The 13,637-nt window shown below is 50.5% G+C and overlaps 1 protein-coding gene across 4 annotated transcripts in view; it reads left to right on the top strand.

The window, feature by feature from the left end:
* TMEM184B (transmembrane protein 184B) overlaps positions 1–13,637 on the top strand; it is a 49,010-nt gene that overhangs the window by 8,305 nt on the left and 27,068 nt on the right. Inside the window, exon 2 of one of the 4 annotated variants that reach the window (XM_027107645.1) lies at positions 7,598–7,760. The exons of the other annotated variants lie outside the window; for them this stretch is intronic. The gene's annotated coding sequence lies outside the window, so the exon portion shown is untranslated. The remainder of the gene's footprint in view (positions 1–7,597; positions 7,761–13,637) is intronic. 4 annotated transcript variants of the gene reach the window in all.

Below are 13,637 nucleotides of genomic sequence, written 5' to 3'. Positions count from 1 at the left end.
ATAGAGGATCCGGTCAAAGCTGTGGGGGCCCCAGGAGACAGCAGTCTGCTCTGCCTGCTGGTGTGCGGGGGGCCCAGGCTCCCTGGGGGAAGGGCAGTTGAGCTGGGGGCTCTGATGGACAGTGGAGGTGGGCAGGTGGAGAAGCAGGGGAGGGCTTTCCAGGTAGCAGGACCACCTGGAGCACAGGTACTGGCAGGTGAGTGGAGGAGTGGAGGGAGGGAGCTCTCCCAGAGCAGTTGGCGTCAAGGCCTCACCTCCTGGAACAGAAGTACATCTCTACATGTTTGTCAGTAGGTTTTAAACAAATAAGGCATGTGAAAATCTAGATTTAGCAAAACAGTACATACTTGCTTTACAAAGAAAGCTTGATGCCCTGGGCAGTGGTTAGAAAAATGTTAATGGCGATATAACCTCGGTGCATTTAAGTATGATTCGATTTACAGGCGTTCCTGGCTGTCCAGTCTGTTGGAGCAGAGCACGGGCTGGGAAACGGGAAGGCTGGCGAGGGTTCTGCCTCTCAAATGCTGGCTTTGCTTTGCCAAGAGGTGTCTCCCGCTTGGTTGGGGGCGGAAGACCATTTCTTCCATTTGCAGTTCTCAGTAGTTGAGCCAGATTCGTGCGGGTGGGAGGAAGCCCTGCCCTGCCCGCTGCATTTACCCAGCTGTCCTCACTCACAGGGAGGACACTAGGTATCCAGAGGCCCTCCTCCATCCTCTGCCAGCCACCGCTTGATGAGTGAGGTTTAGGTGGCCATGGCTGTTACCTAACAGGTCCGTGATGGACACAGCAGTAAATGTCGTGGAGCCTGAGTGTGTCTCGCATGGCTGTGGCGTCCCTACAGCTCACGCATGGGAAGTGGCCAGAGGTGCTTGTCACTCATTCAGGATAGCTAGACTGGAAGCACCCCGCCGTCTCGGGCTCTGCACTCCCACCTGTCCCCTCCAGACCTGCTTCTGGTGCACGCTCCGTGGCCTGCCTGCTCTTCCCATGGCGCCTTTGCCCAGGGAGACCAATTAGGGTCAGGTGTCGAGGTGACTCCAGTCATCTCCCACACTTCCCCCTGACCTGGGACCAGGGCACCAGAGCCTGTCCGTTCTGGGGACGGCCGAGGGGCTGAGCGGGTCTGGCCCTTCACTCACAGGTGAGGAAATGCGAGTCCATGGACCAGGACGCTGGGCGAGTTGGGGCTGATTTGGGTCCAGAGCCATCTCCCGACCTAGTGCTCTCTCTGTGTCTACTGTGTCTTCATCTGGGCATCCTTGGAACTACATGTTGTCAGTATTTTCCCCAATAATTAGGCTTATTTTTTGGATGAGCAATTAAGATGTATCCTGCCTCTCTAGCAACATTTTCAAAATTACAGATCCTTGAAGGCTTTCACCCAGCAGTTGCACTTCTAGGAATTTATCCTACAGATGAGTTACCACGTGTGCAAGGTTAGTCATGGCTGCCTCATTTTTAATAGCAAAAGGTTGGAAGCAACCTGAAAGTCCATCAGCAGGGGCCAGGGACAAATTATGGTCCATCCAAACCATGGACAACTGTGCAGCCATAAAAAATAAGATGGAGACTCCATGCACGGGTACAGAACAGTCACCAAGATAGATTGCTGTGAAGGTAGCGGGTACAGGACGTGTGTCTGGTGTGCTTCCATCTGCGTGAAAGTGAAGGCAAATAGAAAGTGCATTTGCTTATGTATGTGCTCAGGGTCTCTGGGGATTCACACGAAGTCGGTGACTGCAGTGTCTCTGGGGTGGTGGCTGGTGCCGGGAGACTGTTCACTGGAGACCCTTCGTACGCTTTGAGTGCCAATTCATGTGAATATGTGACTTTTTCAAAAAGTTAAACTGAATACAATTAAATAAACAAGAACCATAAGAAATGTATCCTCACCCTCTTGCCCAGTGCAGGAAGGTCAAGGCTACCCCCTCAAGGACCAGCCATCCTCATTCAGGCCCCTGACCATCAGCTAATCAAGAATGCAAGCTTGGGTCTCAGGAAGGGGACCAGGTGTATCTCGGGAAATCTGACCTGTGGCCCCAGCCCTGGAGAAATGTAACCGCCTCCCTGTTGTCTGGCTTGTCATCTAAATCCCTGCTCTGATACGCTTATTTCCCCTGAAACCTTCAGGGGCTTCCCCACTGACACATAAATAAAGACCCTGTCCCAGGCCCTGTTTACTGGGTCCCCTGTTGTTGAGCCACCCTTGACTGGTCGCTCTTTTCTCCACGTGCCTCCTCGCCTTCCCGCCTCCGTGCCTTTGCTCATCCTGTTCCCTCTGCCTGCTTGCCTTTCCCTCTCTAGCGGTCTCCACGTGCCCAAATCCTCTCTGCCTCTCAAGGCCCAGCTCAGACCTCCCCTGCTTCTTTATCTGTTCCTCTCCATTGGCACTTAAGCCTTTTACATTGTGTCCTAGGTGTCTTGATTCCCCACTGGGCTGTGGGCTCCTTTAGGGCAAAGGCCACATCACAGCCCCTGTTTTGTTAGATGTTTGCCGAGTGGGTGAATGGGGGCTGCTCTCTTTGTGGTGGGATCGGGAGCCATGGGGGGCGGGGCCCGTTTCACATCTGTGAACGGTGGTGCCTGGCACAGGGCAGGCCCCCCCTGCAACAGGAATAACAAGTCTTATGCCCCAGGGCTTTGTGTACATTCTTTCCCTCATCCTCACAAGGACCCATGAAGTGCTGTGGTTCAACTGTGGTTCCCCCGTAGCATGAAGAAGCAGAGCAAACATCTCGTCCAGGTCACACAGTTAGAAGTAAGATTTGGACACAGGTCTGGCTGCCTCCAAAACGCCTGCATTTGATCAGCTTATTCTACCACTTCCCCTGACTCATGAGTAATACTGATCCCTTGGCCCACTCTTATTAACTGCCCCACTGGCCACGGGCAATCTTATATTGTTATTTGAGTGTATTTTCTTCCCCACTGGACTGTAAGCTCTTAAGCAGTTAGAGTCTTGCCGGAGATACCCTTTGGACTTAGCACATAGAAGGTGCTTGAAAGTGTATGTTTATTAACCTACTCCAATAAAGTATACAACTAGACGTACAGTGCGATGGATTTTTACCTCTGTAAATACCCGTGTAAACCACTGTCCAGATCAAGCTGTGGAACATTCCCAGCCTCTCCCTGGGGGCTCCCTGGGGCCTCCTTCATCCAGGTCATGAACCTCTGAGGTAACCACTGTTCACACCTCGTCACTACTGACTGTTTTTGACCTTTTTGCAAATAGAGTCTCATACGGGAAAACCTGTAGTGAGTCACCCAGGTTGTGTAGAGCAGTCCTTGCTCACTGTGCCACGGAAGTTCACGCTGTTTAAATATACAGTTGACCCTTGACCAGCATGGCTTTGAACTGTGTGGGTCCACTTACACATGGCTTTTTTTCAATAAATACATACTGTGCTACGTGATCCACGGTTGGTTGAATCCGAGGGTATGGAACCACGGATACGAAGGGCTGACTATGAGTTATACGTGGATGTTTGAGGGCCGGCGCCCCTGACCCATTGTTGTTCAAGGTTCAGCCATCCCTGTTCATTCTGAGGATAGGCATTTGGGTTGTGTCCAGGCTTTTTCTGTTATAAACAGGCCTGCAGTGAAGTTTCTCGTTCTTGTCTGTGTGGCGCACATGGACTCCTGTGGGGTGTGCACCTGGGGTGGAACGCTGACTTGCCCAACTTAGTACACGTTGGCATGGATGAAGTTCAGGCTAGGATTTCTCACTGGGCTGCTTTTTTTGAGTTTTATTTTATTTATGTTTTTATACAGCAGGTTCTTATTAGTTATCCATTTTATACGCATCAGTGTATACATGTCAATCCCAATCTCCCAATTCATCCCACCACCCCCACCACCCCACCACTTCCCCCCTTGGTGTCCATACGTTTGTTCTCTACGTCTGTGTCTCTATTTCTGCCCTTGGAGCTGGGCTTCTTACCAAAGGGGTCCCAGGGGTCAGGGCAGGTTCAGGGATCTCAGTTTAGACAGCCTGCACCCAAGGGCTAGCGGGACTGTTGAGGGTTCCGCATCCAAAGGGGACCCGTTTGCTTAGGGCTGGGTGGGGTTTAGCTGGATGAAAAGGTGGTCTCATTAGAGGGACGCAGAGTCTAGCTAGAGAGACCGAGCACTGGCCCATCCGTTCTCAGTTTGAGAGAAAACCGTAAAGATCAAAATTTGGCCTGGTATGTGTTGAAAAAAAAAAAAAAAAAGACTTAATTACAAGGCTGAATTAAGTAAGTGTTTGCTGAAGGATTTTGGATTACTTTGTTGTTCCCTTTTATTTCTGCACCTACCCCCCTGCCCCCAACACCAAGTGAAGGACAGATACATGATTGGATGGTTTTTCTTTCCTGTTGAGAGATTCGTGGGAACTTGACCCCAGGAGAACAGGGACAGATGTGGAACCACTAGCGTGGCCTCAGCTTGTCCGTGTTGATCGAAGGGGCGTGGAACTGAGAGGTGGGACCCTGCCCCCCTCGCGAGGGCATGTGATCCTTTTTCCAAAGGCTAGCCAGGCAGCAGCGCCCAGCCCTTGGCCGCGCTTTCCCTCTAATCTCCTCTGGAGAAGGGCCAGGCTGTGGGTTGCTGACCTGCTCTGATGTGGGTCAGCCTCCCCCAAAAGACAGCCACCCAGAAGTCCACAGAACAAACAGCCCCCAGAGACCGGAGGGCCCGTCATCCCTAGGCAACTGAAGTGAGAGCAGTGGCCAGTTCAGATTAACCGTGCTCAGGTCAAGTGCTGCTAGTGAGCTCTGCGAAGGTGGAGATTCCTCCGAGTATCTTAAATAAAAGAACCGAAACCCCTCCCAGGCTGCGTTCGTATTCCGTATTCTGGAGATGTGCGTGTGAGCGTGTTGCCAGCCCAGTTTGGCCCGTGGGTGTGTAGCAACTGCCCGAGCGAGCACTTCATGGGTGCAGCTCAAAAGACTTTGGATCTGAAACTGATGAATGAAACTATGACCTCAGAAGATTTAAAAAAAAGAGCCAACTACCAGAGACAGGACTGGCCCGGGTCTCAGAGACCGTTGGGAGTGTGCTCTCTCAGCCTGGCTGAAGGATGCAATGATTGAAACGGGAGTGAATCATCACAGGTAACGTCGTACGGTGCCGGTCCCTGTTCGCAGTGCTTTCCTTATAGTGACTTGTTTCGGTGCCGGGCCCTGTTCGCAGTGCTTTCCTTATAGTGACTTGTTTCGGGGCCGGGCCCTGTTCGCAGTGCTTTCCTTATGGTGACTTGTTTCGGGGCCGGGCCCTGTTCGCAGTGCTTTCCTTATAGTGACTTGTTTCTTCCCTACGGCTCCCTCGGAGCTAAGTGTGGCTGCAGCCCATTGTACCGCTGAGGAAGCTGCAGCAGGGAGAGGTTGTATAACTTGCCTGCAGACACAGAGCGAGTAAGTGACGGAGCTGGAAGTCAAGTCCAGGTGTCTGACTCCAGAGCCCACGGCTCTTCAACAGCCTTCGGATATCTGGGCCCCTGACAGTACGGCACGGGCAGTGTGAGGAGCCGTTTACCAGGATTCTGTGGGCAAATGACTTTAGCTCTCCAGGCCTCTGTTTCCTCATCTGTAAACTGGGTGTATTAGTTTCCTACTGCTGCTGGTAACAAACTGCCGGAAACTTAGTGACCTAAAATGCAAACTTATTATCTTCTGGTTTTGAGGCCAGAAGACTAAAATGTATTTCACGGGGCTAAAACCAAGGTGCTGGCAGGGCCGTGTTCCTTCCGGAGGCTCAAGGGGAGAATCTGTTTCCTTGCCTTTTCCAGCTTCTAGAGGCCACATGCATTCTTTGGCTCTCAGGGCCCTTCCTCCAGCTTCAAAGCCTCTCTTTCCCACTCCTGTAGGAACCCTTGTGATAATATCTGGCCTACTCAGATAATCTGGGATAATCTCTTTATCTCAAGATCCTTTACTTAATCACACCTGCAAGGTCCCTTTGGCCATTTAAGGTGAAATATTCACAGGTTCGGGGGTTTAGGATGTGCACATCTTCGGGAGGCCATCATTCAGCCTTCCAGGCAGGAAATCCGTGGGAGACACGAAACAGCAAGGTGTCTCCCAAGCATGAAGCGAAATGGTCGAATAAAATCTGGGTGACATGGTGAGATTCTCCGAAATACCTAAATTCCAAGGCAGGTGTCTGAGTCTAGTGACTACACGGAGCTCTGTAGCTTTTCTGGAAAAGGTGGGTGTCTTCAGAAAGGGAGTCAGCCAGACGTCCCTCCCAGAGAAGGACGGGGCGGGGCTTGTGTTAGGGGCCGTGCGCGTTTGCATCACTCCGAGCTGTTTGCTAAGGCATGGCTTGGTTCATCAGGCCTCGCCAGGGCCTGGTTGAGTTTTACTCGAGACCCCTCACTTCCCTGTACTCCGATCCTGGGTTCTCAAGTGCCCTTCTGGCAGCTAATAGGAGGTGGAGAGGACATTCATAAACTGGAACTCCTCCCTTTTCTTGGGAGCTGGGTCTGCCCGACCCTGTTCCCTTGATCCCCTGAAGCCTGGCTTTCTGCACCCACAAGGTGCACTCTGTCCAACCTTGTGGCTTGGTGCTCCCCAAGGCCCTCTCCGGGGACCTTGATACCCCTGCCAGGATGTTCTGACTGCAATAAAACCTACTCCACACGGCTGTCAGGAGCGCTTTGTCAACTGTAGAGTGCCACAGGCCTGCTCTAGGTACGCCCCTGGCCGAGTGTCTGTCAACATATCCCCAAAGCAGTCATTCAGCAAGTACTTTTTCATCACAGTACTTGGTCCCTGCCCTCATGGAGCCCCACTTACAGGATGTTAAGGGAACAAATCTAATCACAATTATGGTCAATACCAGGGAAGACATGCCACGTCCAAACTGTAATAGGCCGTAGAAGGGGATAGCTACAAAGGCAGGTGGGAATAAAGATCTGGGGGTGTGAGGGGGGAGCAGGATAACATGCCATTCCCGGGACTTGGTGCAAGGATGGTGGAGGGTGTCAAGGAGTTTTAGAGTTGGAAGGAGCTGCAAAGCCCAAACATTCATTCGGTTGCCCCCTTATCCAGCCAAAGCCTGTTGAGTGCTAACCATATCCAGGCTCTGAGGTAGGTGCCGGGGATCAGAGCTACACATAAGACATGACCTCTGACCTCCACAAGCTTGCAGGCTGGTTGGGGAGAAGACAGGGATGACTGATCACCCTTCAGAGGTTCCTTGATCAGTGCTCCTGCCAGGAGACTCCTAGCCCTGTTTGACTGGGAGCTTCCTTATGCTGGCAGAACGTTGCTAGATTGTGCCAGCTGGTACAAATGTGTCTACCTTGGCAGGTTCTCACCTTCCTGTTGCTCGCACCAGGTGGACTGGGCTGTGTCCTGACGGAGGCACGTAGGACAAGTTCTTTGCCCTCGTTGGTGTGGCTCTCCACGATGGAAGATGTGTGTGAGATGGTGTGACTCAGCCTCCATCCTTTGCCCTCACCCAGCCCATCCCTCCCTCCAGCCAAAGGTCCAGGTCCTTAGCTGAGCTCTGGATGGTGGGGAGGGGACCAAGGGACGGAGAGCCGGCAGCGTGCAGCACGTGGCTTAATGCCGGACATTCATCAGTCATCTGATTGATTCTTCTCTTCCAGGTCTCTGCTGTGTGTCTGGCACTGTGCCAGGCCTACAGAGCGTTGACTCAGGTGTGGGGAGACAGGAACACTGTCAGAACAAACCTCACGGAGCGAGCACGGTGCGGCTGGGCGGGAGTGAGGGGGCCGGCCCTCGGTGAGGCTGTGACATTGAGGATGACCTGTGAGTGAAAGTTGTCACCCGCCACGAGGACCAGGGCAGAGGGGAGGGTGCGTTGACACAGGGGCCGGAGCTACATGTGGAGGGAGCCGGTATTGCCAGCACTTAGGGAGGGAGGCTGGGACCCAGCTGGCAGGACCCTGGGCTCTGCAGAGGAGTCAGGACTGCATCCCACCTTCAGAGCCTCACATGTTCTCAAAGGATTTCAGGTCAGGAGGCGGGATGGGGTCATGTTTGAAAATAAGTGAAAAAATAAACCACACTGGATTCCTGCTTCCTTGAGCATCAGCCTCCCCGGAGCTCTGGAGGGTGGTCCACGCCCGAGTCCCTTCTCCACCTTTCTGGAATCCAGAGCGCTCGAAATCCCAGAGGTTCTTCCTAAGTCTGCAGCAAGCTAATTTCGTGGCAAAAATCTGACCTGAATTGATGCGAGACTAATTAGGGTCTTTAAAAATATCTCACCTTTCTCTGTGGAAGTACTGTGTGTTTGATTTTGGGGTGCCGCCCAGACCCCTCTGGGGGCGTTACTGCCTAAGCACCATATACAGCACCGTAATCCTTCCTAAAGTCTGGAAAGCTCTGAATGCCTAAGCTCATTTGGCCCAAGGGTCCTGGTTATAGCACGATGCACCCAGGAAACAACTTCGGAGACATCCAGTCCCGGCTGGGTGGTGGCGCTGAGATTCCAGCTCAGTTTCCCCGACTCAGAGCCTAGGATTGCAAGGGAGGCGGGTGAGTGAGGGCCTGGGTGTGGAGCCACCTTGCCAGTAGGTGGGCCACTGGGAGAGAGAGGCAGGACTGGGCCTTGACTGGGCTTTTGGTCTGATTCAGCCTGGGACTGAGGGCGGCGGGAGGGCAGAGGCAGAGACATTGCAGAGAAAGTTAAGAGCCATGTCATCGACTGGCTTTTTCCACTGCTTACAGCACCACTCTTTAGACCTTCTCTACCCACACATCCCTATGAGTAGAAGAACTTTGGGGGCATGCACCCCCAATATATGGAGAGTGATGAAGTTATTCTATACTTGTATTACGTTAGTTATACTTTGTATATCATAAAACCTACACCAAAAATGGAAATCAAAGGATGAGTTAAAGATGTAATAATTTTTAAAAATTTAAAAAAAAAAAGTTTTGTTGGTGGTACAAAAACCTTTTGACTTCATGTACTTATTTTTGGAAACTGTCCTCTGATGCTCTGGGAAAGAGCCGTTTGTTTAGATACTTGGTTTTAATGGCCGCCGTCCCTGAAAAAGATCCCTGCCCAGGACATGTAGCTGCACACAGAGGAAATGCATCATTGGCTTTTTTTCTAAATCGGGTTACTCATTTTTCCATCCCATCCACTGTGTACGCAGAGGATTTGTTGAAATTTGGCTAGTACATTTCCATCCTCCCTGATGCCAATCAGATGTTCTTGTGAACTAAATGGAAGGTATTTTAAAGTTCTTAACACATGAGTCCAAAACCCACTCAAATGCTTTGGAAATTTTTAAACAGATTAGAAAATTCTGTTACGTAGGCTTTTAGGAGCTCAGATATGAGCGTTTTTGTAAGTTACAGACATACTCTTTTTGGTGATAAAATCCTACAACAGGAGAAGCATTTTCACATATACTTTTCCAGAAAGCTCTGCCCTAACTGAGGTTTCTTTCGAAGAGCAGTTCCTTTCTCATTCATTGTGATAACATGCCTTTCCTGTGAAGGGACATATTAAATATGCCTTAAGATGTTTTTGAAACATCCCTGGGAAGCATCTCTCTGATAACCAGTGGTCATAGGAAAAAATGGGGAATTGGAACTTTTTTTTTTGGTAAAAGAAAGATGTGTTGGGCTTCCCTGGTGGCGCAGTGGTTGAGAGTCAGCCTGCCGATGCAGGGGACACGGGTTCGTGCCCCGGTCCGGGAAGATCCCACATGCCGCGGAGCGGCTGGGCCCGTGAGCCATGGCCGCTGAGCCTGCGCGTCTTGGAGCCTGTGCTCCGCAATGGGAGAGGCCGCGGCAGTGAGAGGCCTGCGTACTGCAAAAAAAAAAAAAAGATGTGTTGAGCTCCGCTGTTAGGTTTGAGAAATCTTTCTGATTGCATTTCTACAAGATAACCAGTAAATCTCTGATACAATTTCCTGAGTGACTGCCCATCTCTTTACAAATTTGGTGGAAAATTCTACTGTTCTACAGTCTAAAGCTTTTTATTGTGGAAAATTTCTAACACAAGTAGAGTGCATAGTATTGATAGAATGCATTTCTACCCGTCAGTCACTCAGCTGCAACAGTTAGCAACATCTGGCAATCTTGTTGCATCTGTCCCTCTCCCCCTTTTCAAAGAGCAAAAGCCCAGATGTCATGTTCTTTTTTGCCCTTAAGTAGTTCATTGTACATCTCTTCTTAATAAGAACCCTTTAAAAACTTTTAAATTTTGAATAATTATAGGCTCACAGGAAGTGGCAAAAATAGTATGTAGAGTCCCATGTACCTTTTTTCCCCCCAATGGTGACATCTCAAATTACTGTAGGACAGTATCAAAACCAGGACATGGACATTAGTACAGTACTGTTAACTAGACAGAGAGACCTTATTCAGTTTTCACTGTTCTTATGTGTGTGTAGTTCTATGCAGTTTTGTCTCCTGTAGACCCCTGTAGCCGCCACCACTATCAAGATACAAAGTATCTCACCGCCTGGAGGGAACTCCCTGTGTTACCCTCTGGGTATCTGTGCGCCCACTTTCCTTGCTGCCTCCGCCAACCACTAATCTGTTTTCCATCTTTATAGATCTCTCATCTTGAGAATGTTATATAAACGGAATCGGGCAGTATGTGATCTTTTGAGATTGGCTATTTTCACTAAACATAGTGCCCTGAGATCTGTTTGGACTGTTGCCTGTGTCAATAGTTTGTTCCTTTTTGTTGCTGGGTAGTATTCCATGGTCTGGACAGAGCAGAGTTTAACCTTTCACCCGTTGAGGGACGTTTGGACTGTTTCCATGTTTTGAGGATTACAAACACAGCTGCTGTGAACATTTGTGTATACGTTTTGGGGTGAATGTACAATCATATCTCTAGGATAAATGTCTAAAAGTGATTACTGGGTTGTATGGTAGGTGCATGTTAGTTTTACAAGAAACTGCTAAACTCTCTTCCAGAGCCGCTCAGCCATTTTATACTCCCACCAGGAACGTATGTGAGAGCCAGTTTCTCTGCATCCTCACCAGCATTTGATGTCACTGTTTCGTATTTATATGTGGGTAGTGATATCTCATTGTGGTTTTAGTTTGCATTTCCCTAATTGCTAACGTTGAACAGCTATTTACGTGTTGGCCACGATCCTTCTTGAGTGAAATGTCTGTTCGTGTCTTTTGCGCATTTTCTGATTGGATTGTTTGGGTTTTTTTGGGTTTGTTTTCTTTTTTTACTGTTGAGCTTTGAGCATTCTTCCTATACTCTGTGTTCTAGGTGCTGGTGTGTTGGGTATGTGGCTGGAAGATATTTTCTTCCACTATGTGGCTTGTCTTTTCATCCTCTTCACAGAGCCACAGCATGAAAGTTGTTACTTTTAGTGAAGTCCAGTCAATTTTTCCTTTTACAGGGTCATGCTTTTGGTGTCAAGTCTAAGAACACTTCGCCTAGCCCTAGGTTTCAAAGATTTTCTCCTGGGTCTTCTAAAAGTTTTGTAGGCTTACACTTTACATTTAAATCCATGATGCATTTTGAATTAATTTTTGTGTATGGTATAGGGTTTAGGTTAAGGTTCTTTTTCTTTTTTGCTTCTGGATATCCAATTGTTCCAGCACTATTTATTAAAAAGATTATTCTTCCTCCATTGATAAGGACTTTTATTTTTACATACCCACCATGCACCTAACAAAATCGGCAAGAATTCCTGTGTGCTGTGTATTTCAAAGAGGTCTTCTTTCAATCATTGGTTTGTTCGCACCAGGACCCAACAGGGTCTAGTAGACATTGCATTTAGTTGTAACGTCTCCTTGGCTTTGTTCCGTAACAGCCCCGCAGCCACCTTTGTTTATAAGCCCCTAACTCCTGGGAGAAACCAGGTCATTTGTCCTATAGACCGTCCCGTGGTCTGGCTTTGGCTGCTACTTCCTGGCGGTATCATCTGTTTTGCTACCCTCTGTATTTCCTGGATACTGGTGGTTAGTTCTAGCGACTTGTTTTGATTCCAGTTCACTTCTGGGGTGAGGGTCCTTCCTAGGTGGTGCTGTGTGCTGCCTGTGCACCTCACTAGGGGGCTCAACACTTCTGGCTGCCCCTCTTTAGTGACGTTGACCTTGACTGTGGGTTTGGAGGGTGCTGCCTGTTCCATCCCTTATCAGGTTCCCCATCCGCCTCTCACTTAGCGGTTTCATCGTCCGCTGATGATCTGTATCTATGCCCATTATTTGTGTTAGGAGTTGCAAAATGGTCATTTTTTTGGTCGCATTCTGTCTCCATTTACTAATGGGCTTGTGTAAAGCGGAACACTCCCCCGACAATGACGTCGTTGCCCTCAAATGTTATAGACGAAGCAGCTGAAGCTCTGAGAGGTGAAGTCAAGCCAGCAGGCGGTGGAGTCCGGCAGGAGCTCAGCTTGGTGACTTCACAGCTGGAGCTCGGTTACGCCCCATAGAGACTCTGCCCCAAAGTCCCTGCCGCTTCAGAGCCTACCCCACCCCCTCCCCAGCCTTGGCCAAGGCAGTTGGTGCTTCCTCGGGGTTCCCTGGGTGCTCGGCACTCACCCTTGTGCAGTGCGGTGGGGTAAGTAAGGCCTCTGGGTACCCCTGTTGCATCGAGCAGGCGTGTAGAGGAGCCGTGAGTCCTTGAGGCCGAGGCCGGGTCTTCCGTGCCCAGCACAGCACCCAGAGGCCTCCGGATGTGTTTGTTGGAAAGACGACTCCAGTGTCTCCCCTCAGGCTCTCTGCCTGACCCTGGCAGAAGTTTTAACGTTCAGTCGATTAAGAAAATACAGGGGACCTGCCAGAGCATCTGGGGTTCTGAGCTGCATCCGTGTATCCCCCCCTCTGGCATGTGTGTGCCGCATTGAAGAAAGGCAGCCGGGGGGGTGGGGGAGGCTTTTCCCTGGGGAGCAAACTCCCACTTCTCCCAGGCCCGGGGCTCCACCGGGCCAGTGTCCTGCTCACCTGTGGGACCCAGGCAGGCAGAGGTCCTTTCCAGGTAGGTGCCCGTCCCGAGTGTGAAAGGATGGGACCCCAGTGTACATCCTCTGCCACCAGCACCCACACTCTGTGAACTTTGCGGGGTCTAGTGCCGTGAGCTGCCTGGGGTCCTGGGAACAGGGTGAGCTCTGGGAGACAGCCTTCCAGGAGCTCCCTTCACCTGCCTCTCTGGGTGCCGGGGACCCTGCATCTGTAAGTCAGAGCATTGTCTGAAGTATTTTGGGGGCTTATTATGAAAACCCTCAAGTCATTTGGTGCTACCCCCGGAAGCTGTAAAACCCAGTTTCACATCATTTTTCTCATCTCTAAGATGTAGATAGTGTTACTTACTTCAGAATTGCTGTGAGAGAAAGCATGAGATCATGTTGGGGAAAATGGTTTGCAAACAGCGAGGGCCGCCCGAGAGTGAAGTAAATGGTTTGTATATCACAGGGCCCCCAGTACGAAACATGGCCAGCGTGGGTCGGGCCGCCGGAGTGCTCCCCCAGGTTGTGGCTTCCCCTCCTGGGAAGTACCTCCCTCCCCTTCCTGCAAGAAGAAGTCAGGGCCCTGGTGAGACGGCCGTGACCCCTGTCCTGGAAGGGGGCTCTGGAGCCCGAGGGCAGCTCATCCACGGCCTGGGTTGGTAGACAGTAGGCACCTAAAATGTGTTATAGGACCTGGGTTTAAGTCCAGCGTCTAATTTGGGGGCAAGTTACCTGCCCTCTCTTG

The sequence above is a fragment of the Aethalodelphis obliquidens genome, unplaced genomic scaffold, assembly GCF_003676395.1.
Source record: "Aethalodelphis obliquidens isolate GAN/ISIS:26980383/991018 unplaced genomic scaffold, ASM367639v1 scaffold8, whole genome shotgun sequence".
NCBI lineage: Eukaryota > Metazoa > Chordata > Mammalia > Artiodactyla > Delphinidae > Aethalodelphis > Aethalodelphis obliquidens.
This window is presented reverse-complemented; position numbering and strand designations above follow the sequence as displayed.